Source organism: Cherax quadricarinatus, chromosome 24 (assembly GCF_038502225.1).
Source record: "Cherax quadricarinatus isolate ZL_2023a chromosome 24, ASM3850222v1, whole genome shotgun sequence".
Lineage (NCBI taxonomy): Eukaryota > Metazoa > Arthropoda > Malacostraca > Decapoda > Parastacidae > Cherax > Cherax quadricarinatus.
In genome coordinates, this window is record NC_091315.1 from 43,467,111 (window position 1) to 43,478,802 (window position 11,692).

General features: G+C 52.4%; 1 protein-coding gene across 2 annotated transcripts in view; it reads left to right on the forward strand.

The window, feature by feature from the left end:
* The window catches only part of LOC128690784 (uncharacterized), a gene marked incomplete at its 3' end in the record, with an annotated part of 94,305 nt that overhangs the window by 23,140 nt on the left and 59,473 nt on the right, over positions 1–11,692 (forward strand). Inside the window, 1 exon segment of one of the 2 annotated variants that reach the window (XM_070088469.1) lies at positions 3,723–4,176. 2 annotated transcript variants of the gene reach the window in all.

The following is an 11,692-nucleotide window of genomic DNA, read 5'->3' on the forward strand; positions in this document are numbered from 1 at the left end:
AGTGTCGTCTTCTGTTTGTTGTATGTCGTCTTCTGTTTGTTGAGTGTCGTCTTCTGTTTGACTGTCGTCTTGTTTGTTAAGTATTGTCGTCTTGTTTGTTAAGTATTGTCTTCTGTTTGTTGACTGTCGTCTTGTTGGCTGAGTGTCGTCTTCTGTTTGTTGATGTCTTCTGTTTGTTGAGTGTCGTCTTCTGTTTGCTGATGTCTTCTGTTTGTTGTGTGTCCTCTTCTGTTTGTTGACGATTTTTGTTTGTTGATGTCTTCTGTTTGTTGGTGGCTTCTGTTTGTTGAGTGTCGTTTTCTGTTTGTTGATGTCATCATAAGCTTTATCAACTCATAACAAATGAATTAGCATGACTTGTCAAGACTACACAGAGCGAAACATGTCTTAATAAAGGTCCAACAGTGCGAAACGTTGACCCAAAGAAAGCGTGCTTTTTTAACCTGCTACAAACAGCTACAAGACACAACACAGAGAAACTTTCATCAGTACGATGTTTCACCTACACCAAGCTTCATCAGTGAGGGTGAAATGTCGTACACATACAGCTCTCCCTGCTGTACGTGTCCTTGCAGCACTTGTCGGGTACGTTGTGTTCCAGCAGCTGCAAGCACTGTGTCCCGAGGTCTGTGTTCCTGAGTGTTTCTCATCCATCCATGTGCTTCCGAGGTCTGTGTTCCTGAGTGTTTCTCATCCATCCATGTGCTTCCGAGGTCTGTGTTCCTGAGTGTTTCTCATCCATCCATGTGCTTCCGAGGTCTGTGTTCCTGAGTGTTTCTCATCCATCCATGTGCTTCCGAGGTCTGTGTTCCTGAGTGTTTCTCATCCGTCCATGTGTTTCCGGGGTCAGTGTTCCCGAGTGTTTCTCATCCGTCCATGTGTTTCCGGGGTCTGTGTGCCTGAGTGTTTCTCATCCGTCCATGTATTTCCAGGGTCTGTGTGTCTGAGCATTTCTCATCCGTCCATGTGTTTCCGAGGTCTGTGTTCCTGAGTGTTTCTCATCCGTCCATGTGTTTCCAGGGTCTGTGTACCTGAGTGTTTCTCATCCGTCCATGTATTTCCGGGGTCTGTGTGTCTGAGCATTTCTCATCCGTCCATGTGTTTCCGGGGTGTGTGTGCCTGAGTGTTTCTCATCCGTCCATGTATTTCCAGGGTCTGTGTCTGAGCATTTCTCATCCGTCCATGTGTTTCCGAGGTCTGTGTTCCTGAGTGTTTCTCATCCGTCCATGCGTTTCCGAGGTCTGTGTTCCTGAGTGTTTCTCATCCGTCCATGCGTTTCCGAGGTCTGTGTTCCTGAGTGTTTCTCATCCGTCCATGCGTTTCCGAGGTCTGTGTTCCTGAGTGTTTCTCATCCGTCCATGCGTTTCCGAGGTCTGTGTTCCTGAGTGTTTCTCATCAGTCCATGTGTTTCCGAGGTCTGTGTTTCTGAGTGTTTCTCATCAGTCCATGTGTTTCCGAGGTCTGTGTTCCTGAGTGTTTTTCATCCGTCCATGTATTTCCCGGGTCTGTGTACCTGAGTGTTTCTCATGTGTCCATGTGTTTTCGAGGTCTGTGTGCCTGAGTGTTACTCATCCATGCGAACAATGATTCTCATGCTCCGGCTGCTGCTGGATGAGGGTGTCATGTTTACCTGGAGTTTACCTGGAGAGAGTTCCGGGGGTTAACGCCCCCGCGGCTCGGTCTGAGACCAGGCCTCATGGTGGTTCAGGGTCTGATCAACTAGGCCGTTACTTCCGGCCCGGTTGGTCAGGTACTGACTTCAGGTGCCTGTCCAGTGCCTTCTTGAAGACAGCCAGGGGTCTATTGGTAATCCCCCTTATGTATGTTGGGAGGAAGCTGGACAGTCTTGGGCTCCGGACACTTATTGTGTTGTCTCTCAATGTACGCGTGGCACCCCTGCCTTTCATCGGGGGAATATTGCATCTCCTGCCCAGTCTGTGATGTGATGATGTTTGTTGTGGTGCCAGAGTGGTCTGTCTGCCTGGTTAATTATTCACCCGCTGTTGTTGCTGTTATAACTGCTTCTGTTGGTGATGCAACTGTTGCTATTGTGACAGCTTCTGTTGGTGCTGCAACTGTTGTTGTTGTGACTCCTATTGGTGCTGCAACTGTTGTTGTTGTGACTGCTTCTGTTGGCGCTGATACTTCTGCTGTAGCTGCTGCTTTGCATGTTGAGAGAGAGAGAGAGAGAGAGAGAGAGAGAGAGAGAGAGAGAGAGAGAGAGAGAGAGAGAGAGAGAGAGACAGACAGAGACAGAGACAGACAGACAGACAGACAGACAGACAGACAGACAGACAGACAGACACAGACAGACAGACAGACAGACACAGACAGACAGACACAAACAGACAGACAAAGACAAAACACACACACACACACACACACACTCACACACACACACACACACACACACACACACACACACACACACACACACACACACACACACACACACATTTTTTACTGAGCAGGAAGACTATGCTGTGAAGCACTGTAAACTTCTAACCTGCCTTGCTGGCAATATTTACCACACAGTTCTCCAGAGTTCTTGTAAAGTTATGTTTGACTCCCAGGATACATCACCTGGCAATAAGAATCTACCATTCATTCTTACCCAAACTTCAGTAGTAACAACATCGTATGTGTCTTTGTAGCGATGAGTTGAGAGTATACTTATAGTTTGAATGTTCAACTTATTCAACTCATAATTCTTAAAAAAAATGTACATTAGATTTTATTAAAATATTAGAGAGGAATAACAAGAGGAAATAGTATTTTATCCTGAGATAAGACAGACGTGGTCGTCAAGATTACATTAGTTGATGTTACGTAAGGTTTGTCGGGAAACAGGACAAGTGTTTCCTGACGCGGGTCTTATAGTCATATGATGACCTGCCGCTGCAGCTTTTGGTCATCTGACCGAGGCTTTTCCCTGGCTTACGAGTCCACCTCTTTAAAAAATTCTTGTTACCACAAAAGCGGGCCAGCAATATTGGTAAGACTCGCAGGAACACAAGGAGAGGAAACACCAGGAGTCCTCTTTCTGAGGTACAACACAGATCGTGTTTACTTGTTAAACATACACTAACTTAACTAATATTTTATATTACTGCATTAAGCGGTTATTAATGTAATGTTGAAACTTACACATTTATCAAAACTATTTAACTGTTGTTTTAAGCAACTGTATAAAGCAAAATAATTTTTATCTAATGAACTGTCTCTGAGTGGAAGTTATCCACTTTTATAATAATAATAATAATAATAATAATAATAATAATAATAATAATAATAATAATAATAATAATATTATTATTATTATTATTATTATTATTATTATTATTATTATTATTATTAAAACTGAGGCAAAAAATTTTAAATCGAGTCATGACGTCACAAAAGTTGTGTAGGTAACAAGATATGGACCAGAGTGAGACAGACTGAGCAGGAAGGTGGAGTGAGGGAGATAGGTAAGACGCTGGGGAGAGGAGAGGGAGACAGGTAAGATGTTGGGGAGGAGATAGGTAAGTTGGTTGTTGGGGAGGAGATAGGAAAGATGTTGGGGAGGGGGAGGTTTTAGGTGGGGGGTGAGGGGTTGCACAGGTGGGTGGAGCTTCCTGCCTTATCCCCTCCCCAATGCCAAAAGCCCCACCCCAACCCACCCCCCCAGCGGACAATATGGTGTGGGAGAGGCCGTGCTGGGCATCTAGGAGGCTGTTAAGTGTGGCTGAGAGCACTGGTGCTCATGCTCACCTCACTCAAGTGGTCCTCCCCTTCCTCACACATACACACACACACACACACACACACGCACGCAAAAACAGATTCAACACATCATTTTTCGCTGGAGTGTGCTGGCTTCAAGATAGTGGTAGTGGTGGTGGTGGTGGTGATAGTGGTTGTGGTTTTGGTTCTCACTGTGCACTGGTGGTGGTTAGTGTAAGTGGTAACTGAAAGTGCCAGTGGTGGCTCTAGTATTGCTGGTAACTAGTTACTGTTCTTAGTATTACCCCCTGTTGCTTCTAGTGCGAGTTGTGGTGGTGGTGGTGGTAGTTGTGGTACCTTGGTGGTACCTGGAGTGACAAGCGAGAGTAAACAAGGTGTGAGCAGCGAGTGTCACCCTCCACTGTAGCAGTCATCAACAACTCACCTGGCAACTCCAACTGCTCTCCCAAGGTAAGCAACCACTGAAATAATCGGAAATGATTTAATCTAGTGACTATGTACACTGGTAGCCGGACTAGGGATTACATGGAAGATTTCATTTCAAGGGTTTACTTAAAAGTTTACTTTAGAATTCATTAAAGATGTATAAGAATGTGCAACACTCAGGCCTGATGAGTAAGAGAAACTTTTCGTTCACTCAACAAGCTTCTTCAGTCGAATATCAGCGAATATAAAATCGGAGACAGAACATGAAGTGATTTTGAGGTGGTCAGTCCCTCAGCCTTGGTAGGAAGGTGGTCAGTCTCTCAGCCTTGGTAGGAAGGTGGTCAGTCCCTCAGCCTTGGTAGGAAGGTGGTCAGTCTCTCAGCCTTGGTAGGGAGGTGGTCAGTCTCTCAGCCTTGGTAGGAAGGTGGTCAGTCCCTCAGCCTTGGTAGGAAGGTGGTCAGTCTCTCAGCCTTGGTAGGGAGGTGGTCAGTCTCTCAGCCTTGGTAGGGAGGTGGTCAGTCCCTCAGCCTTGGTAGGAAGGTGGTCAGTCTCTCAGCCTTGGTAGGGAGGTGGTCAGTCTCTCAGCCTTGGTAGGGAGGTGGTCAGTCTCTCAGCCTTGGTAGGAAGGTGGTCAGTCTCTCAGCCTTGGTAGGAAGGTGGTCAGTCTCTCAGCCTTGGTAGGGAGGTGGTCAGTCTCTCAGCCTTGGTAGGAAGGTGGTCAGTCTCTCAGCCTTGGTAGGAAGGTGGTCAGTCCCTCAGCCTTGGTAGGGAGGTGGTCAGTCTCTCAGCCTTGGTAGGAAGGTGGTCAGTCTCTCAGCCTTGGTAGGAAGGTGGTCAGTCTCTCAGCCTTGGTAGGAAGGTGGTCAGTCTCTCAGCCTTGGTAGGAAGGTGGTCAGTCTCTCAGCCTTGGTAGGAAGGTGGTCAGTCCCTCAGCCTTGGTAGGGAGGTGGTCAGTCTCTCAGCCTTGGTAGGAAGGTGGTCAGTCTCTCAGCCTTGGTAGGAAGGTGGTCAGTCCCTCAGCCTTGGTAGGGAGGTGGTCAGTCTCTCAGCCTTGGTAGGAAGGTGGTCAGTCTCTCAGCCTTGGTAGGAAGGTGGTCAGTCTCTCAGCCTTGGTAGGAAGGTGGTCAGTCTCTCAGCCTTGGTAGGAAGGTGGTCAGTCTCTCAGCCTTGGTAGGAAGGTGGTCAGTCCCTCAGACTTGGTAGGGAGGTGGTCAGCCTCTCAGCCTTGGTAGGAAGGTGGTCAGTCTCTCAGCCTTGGTAGGAAGGTGGTCAGTCTCTCAGCCTTGGTAGGAAGGTGGTCAGTCTCTCAGCCTTGGTAGGAAGGTGGTCAGTCTCTCAGCCTTGGTAGGAAGGTGGTCAGTCTCTCAGCCTTGGTAGGAAGGTGGTCAGTCTCTCAGCCTTGGTAGGAAGGTGGTCAGTCTCTCAGCCTTGGTAGGAAGGTGGTCAGTCTCTCAGCCTTGGTAGGAAGGTGGTCAGTCTCTCAGCCTTGGTAGGGAGGTGGTCAGTCTCTCAGCCTTGGTAGGGAGGTGGTCAGTCTCTCAGCCTTGGTAGGGAGGTGGTCAGTCTCTCAGCCTTGGTAGGGAGGTGGTCAGTCTCTCAGCCTTGGTAGGGAGGTGGTCAGTCTCTCAGCCTTGGTAGGGAGGTGGTCAGTCTCTCAGCCTTGGTAGGGAGGTGGTCAGTCTCTCAGCCTTGGTAGGGAGGTGGTCAGTCTCTCAGCCTTGGTAGGGAGGTGGTCAGTCTCTCAGCCTTGGTAGGGAGGTGGTCAGTCTCTCAGCCTTGGTAGGGAGGTGGTCAGTCTCTCAGCCTTGGTAGGGAGGTGGTCAGTCTCTCAGCCTTGGTAGGGAGGTGGTCAGTCTCTCAGCCTTGGTAGGGAGGTGGTCAGTCTCTCAGCCTTGGTAGGGAGGTGGTCAGTCTCTCAGCCTTGGTAGGGAGGTGGTCAGTCTCTCAGCCTTGGTAGGGAGGTGGTCAGTCTCTCAGCCTTGGTAGGGAGGTGGTCAGTCTCTCAGCCTTGGTAGGGAGGTGGTCAGTCTCTCAGCCTTGGTAGGGAGGTGGTCAGTCTCTCAGCCTTGGTAGGGAGGTGGTCAGTCTCTCAGCCTTGGTAGGGAGGTGGTCAGTCTCTCAGCCTTGGTAGGGAGGTGGTCAGTCTCTCAGCCTTGGTAGGGAGGTGGTCAGTCTCTCAGCCTTGGTAGGGAGGTGGTCAGTCTCTCAGCCTTGGTAGGGAGGTGGTCAGTCTCTCAGCCTTGGTAGGGAGGTGGTCAGTCTCTCAGCCTTGGTAGGGAGGTGGTCAGTCTCTCAGCCTTGGTAGGGAGGTGGTCAGTCTCTCAGCCTTGGTAGGGAGGTGGTCAGTCTCTCAGCCTTGGTAGGGAGGTGGTCAGTCTCTCAGCCTTGGTAGGGAGGTGGTCAGTCTCTCAGCCTTGGTAGGGAGGTGGTCAGTCTCTCAGCCTTGGTAGGGAGGTGGTCAGTCTCTCAGCCTTGGTAGGGAGGTGGTCAGTCCCTCAGCCTTGGTAGGAAGGTGGTCAGTCTCTCAGCCTTGGTAGGAAGGTGGTCAGTCTCTCAGCCTTGGTAGGGAGGTGGTCAGTCTCTCAGCCTTGGTAGGGAGGTGGTCAGTCTCTCAGCCTTGGTAGGGAGGTGGTCAGTCCCTCAGCCTTGGTAGGGAGGTGGTCAGTCCCTCAGCCTTGGTAGGAAGGTGGTCAGTCCCTCAGCCTTGGTAGGAAGGTGGTCAGTCTCTCAGCCTTGGTAGGGAGGTGGTCAGTCCCTCAGCCTTGGTAGGGAGGTGGTCAGTCTCTCAGCCTTGGTAGGGAGGTGGTCAGTCTCTCAGCCTTGGTAGGGAGGTGGTCAGCCTCTCAGCCTTGGTAGGGAGGTGGTCAGTCTCTCAGCCTTGGTAGGGAGGTGGTCAGTCCCTCAGCCTTGGTAGGGAGGTGGTCAGTCTCTCAGCCTTGGTAGGGAGGTGGTCAGTCTCTCAGCCTTGGTAGGGAGGTGGTCAGTCTCTCAGCCTTGGTAGGAAGGTGGTCAGTCTCTCAGCCTTGGTAGGGAGGTGGTCAGTCTCTCAGCCTTGGTAGGAAGGTGGTCAGTCTCTCTCAGTCTCTCAGCCTTGGTAGGGGTCAGGCCTGGTCAGTCCCTCAGCCTTGGTAGGAAGGTGGTCAGTCCCTCAGCCTTGGTAGGGAGGTGGTCAGTCCCTCAGCCTTGGTAGGAAGGTGGTCAGTCTCTCAGCCTTGGTAGGAAGGTGGTCAGTCTCTCAGCCTTGGTAGGGAGGTGGTCAGTCCCTCAGCCTTGGTAGGGAGGTGGTCAGTCTCTCAGCCTTGGTAGGAAGGTGGTCAGTCCCTCAGCCTTGGTAGGAAGGTGGTCAGTCTCTCAGCCTTGGTAGGGAGGTGGTCAGTCCCTCAGCCTTGGTAGGAAGGTGGTCAGTCTCTCAGCCTTGGTAGGGAGGTGGTCAGTCCCTCAGCCTTGGTAGGAAGGTGGTCAGTCTCTCAGCCTTGGTAGGGAGGTGGTCAGTCCCTCAGCCTTGGTAGGAAGGTGGTCAGTCCCTCAGCCTTGGTAGGGAGGTGGTCAGTCCCTCAGCCTTGGTAGGGAGGTGGTCAGTCTCTCAGCCTTGGTAGGAGTCCCTCAGCCTTGGTAGGTGGTCAGTCCCTCAGCCTTGGTAGGGAGGTGGTCAGTCCCTCAGCCTTGGTAGGGAGGTGGTCAGTCTCTCAGCCTTGGTAGGGAGGTGGTCAGTCTCTCAGCCTTGGTAGGAAGGTGGTCAGTCCCTCAGCCTTGGTAGGAAGGTGGTCAGTCTCTCAGCCTTGGTAGGAAGGTGGTCAGTCTCTCAGCCTTGGTAGGAAGGTGGTCAGTCTCTCAGCCTTGGTAGGGAGGTGGTCAGTCTCTCAGCCTTGGTAGGAAGGTGGTCAGTCCCTCAGCCTTGGTAGGAAGGTGGTCAGTCCCTCAGCCTTGGTAGGAAGGTGGTCAGTCCCTCAGCCTTGGTAGGAAGGTGGTCAGTCCCTCAGCCTTGGTAGGAAGGTGGTCAGTCCCTCAGCCTTGGTAGGAAGGTGGTCAGTCGCTCAGCCTTGGTAGGAAGGTGGTCAGTCCCTCAGCCTTGGTAGGTAGGTGGTCAGTCTCTCAGGCTTGGTAGGAAGGTGGTCAGTCCCTCAGCCTTGGTAGGAAGGTGGTCAGTCTCTCAGCCTTGGTAGGAAGGTGGTCAGTCCCTCAGCCTTGGTAGGAAGGTGGTCAGTCTCTCAGGCTTGGTAGGAAGGTGGTCAGTCCCTCAGCCTTGGTAGGAAGGTGGTCAGTCTCTCAGGCTTGGTAGGAAGGTGGTCAGTCCCTCAGCCCTCAGCCTTGGTAGGAAGGTGGTCAGTCTCTCAGCCTTGGTAGGAAGGTGGTCAGTCTCTCAGCCTTGGTAGGGAGGTGGTCAGTCTCTCAGCCTTGGTAGGGAGGTGGTCAGTCCCTCAGCCTTGGTAGGAAGGTGGTCAGTCTCTCAGCCTTGTTAGTATTATGTTAGTGTGCAAACATCCAACAATCATCTAGATACGTCCAGACAAACCATACAGGAAACAGCAAATCACTTCATTGTTAACAATATCTGAAATCTTGAGGCAGTATTCACACCACTGACCGACTAGATGAATGACCTGTTTATTATCACACTCAACCCTAGTGACTAGATAAGTTGTTTCTTTGTGTTGCATCAGGTAGACGTTTATTACTAATATCTTAATGATGTAAGAGATTATACCAAGTGGAATTTGAAATATTTCTGATCCAGGTTTTGGGCTACCAGATGTATTGACATGTAAATAGTTCATTACCACTTTAACTGGCCCAGTACCTGGACCCATTATGTGACTGTAATATTTCCACTACCACCCACACCATGGGTATGAACTGCATAACGTAGATATTAAATTAATTAACGCTCACAGGGCGAACTGTTGCTGCAATAAACTACCATTCACAGGACGAACTGTGCGTGTATAATAAATTATCATTCACAGGATGAACTGAGAGTGCTCATCAGAATGAGCTGTAGTGTATTAGGAACTACCACTCTCAGGAGGAGCTGTGGGTGTAAACTAGTATCTGGTGAGGTGACATACAAATTAGCTGTCATGACCCACCTTGTAGCGACTGTATAAGAGACAACGCGTGTTAAAACCAGTCTAGTACTGGAATATACAAACCCTTCATTCCCTTGGTTTAAGGCCTATAGCTAGCAGGTTGCTGTAGGCCTCCAGCCTACCGCAACCGGCTAGCTATAAGCCTACCGACCCGTTGTAGGCCTACCAACCACCCGTAGGCCATCTAACCAGTTGATTAATAAATAGACACGAGGTTGAAAACGACACGTGGGTAAACAAACACTACGACATAATAAAATAAGGTTTTAGTACTGTGACCTTGATCACAGATGTGATCAAGATCAGTAGCCTTGATCACAGAGGTGATCAAGGTAAGTAACCTTGATCACAGAGGTGATCAAGGTCAGTAACCTTGATCACAGAGGTGATCAAGGTCAGTAACCTTGATCACAGAGGTGATCAGAGCCACAGGACCGAAATGTTTTCTAATAAATATGCCCCAGTGTTTGCTCGCCTGTCTTTTTAAACCATCAACCATCTGTAGGCCTACAAATTCGCTGTAGGTCTACCGTCCAGCTGTAGGCCTTTCAGAAAAATACTTATAACATCAACCATGATTTACGTCCAGCTAAACAGAGATAAAAATTATCAACTGTGCAGTCAGTTTAATTGTTTATTGTTTATAATGTGTTGTCTGCTGGCACTGGCACTGGTGCTGGCACTGGTGCTGGCACTGGTGCTGGTGCTGTCACTGGTGCTGGCACTGGTGCTGGTGCTGGCACTGGTGCTGGCACTGGTGCTGGCACTGGTGCTGGCACTGGTGCTGGCATTGGTGCTGGTGCTGGCACTGGCACTGGTGCTGGCACTGGTGCTGGTGCTGGCACTGGTGCTGGCACTGGTGCTGGTGCTGGCACTGGTGCTGGCACTGGTGCTGGCACTGGTGCTGGCATTGGTGCTGGTGCTGGCACTGGTGCTGGCACTGGTGCTGGAGCTGGTGCTGGCACTGGTGCTGGCGCTGGTGCTGGTGCTGGCACTGGAGCTGGCGCTGGTGCTGGCACTGGTGCTGGCACTGGTGCTGGCACTGGTGCTGGTGCTGGCACTGGAGCTGGAACTGGTGCTGGCGCTGGTGCTGGCACTGGTGCTGTCACTGGTGCTGGCACTGGTGCTGGCACTAGTGCTGGCACTGGTGCTGATGCTGGCACTGGAGCTGGAACTGGTGCTGGCGCTGGTGCTGGCACTGGTGCTGGCACTGGTGCTGGCACTGGTGCTGGTGCTGGCACTGGTGCTGGTGCTGGCACTGGTGCTGGTGCTGGCACTGGTGCTGGCACTAGTGCTGGCACTGGTGCTGGCACTGGTGCTGGCTCTGGTGCTGGTGCTGGCGCTGGAGCTGGAACTGGTGCTGGCGCTGGTGTTGGCACTGGTGCTGGCACTGGTGCTGGCACTGGTGCTGGCGCTGGTGCTGGCACTGGTGCTGGCACTGGTGCTGGCGCTGGTGCTGGCGCTGGTGCTGGTGCTGGCACTGGAGCTGGAACTGGTGCTGGTGCTGGCACTGGCACTGGTGCTGGCACTGGTGCTGGCACTGGCGCTGGTGCTGGCACTGGTGCTGGTGCTGGCACTGGTGCTGGCACTGGTGCTGGCACTGGTGCTGGCATTGGTGCTGGTGCTGGCACTGGTGCTGGAGCTGGTGCTGGCACTGGTGCTGGCGCTGGTGCTGGCACTGGAGCTGGCGCTGGTGCTGGCACTGGTGCTGGCACTGGTGCTGGCACTGGTGCTGGTGCTGGCACTGGAGCTGGAACTGGTGCTGGTGCTGGCACTGGTGCTGGCACTGGTGCTGGTGCTGGCACTGGAGCTGGAACTGGTGCTGGCGCTGGCACTGGTGCTGGCACTGGTGCTGGCACTGGAGCTGGAACTGGTGCTGGCACTGGTGCTGGCACTGGTGCAGGCACTGGTACTGGTGCTGGTGCTGGCACTGGCACTGGTGCTGGCACTGGTGCTGGCACTGGTGCTGGCACTGGTGCTGGCACTGGTGCTGGCGCTGGTGCTGGTGCTGGCACTGGAGCTGGCGCTGGTGCTGGCACTGGTGCTGGCACTGGTGCTGGCGCTGGTGCTGGCACTGGTGCTGGCACTGGTGCTGGCGCTGGTGCTGGCACTGGAGCTGGAAATGGTGCTGCTGCTGGCACTGGCACTGGCACTGGTGCTGGCACTGGTGCTGGCGCTGGTGCTGGCACTGGAGCTGGAACTGGTGCTGGCGCAGGTGCTGGTACTGGTGCTGGCACTGGTGCTGGCACTGGTGCTGGCACTGGTGCTGGTGCTGGCACTGGTGCTGGCACTGGTGCTGACGCTGGTGCTGGTGCTGGCACTGGTGCTGGCACTGGTGCTGGCACTGGTGCTGGTGCTGGTACTGGTGCTGGCGCTGGCGCTGGTGCTGGTGCTGGTACTGGTGCTGGTACTGGTACCGGGGCTGGCACTGGTGCTGGTTCTAGTTTTGGTGC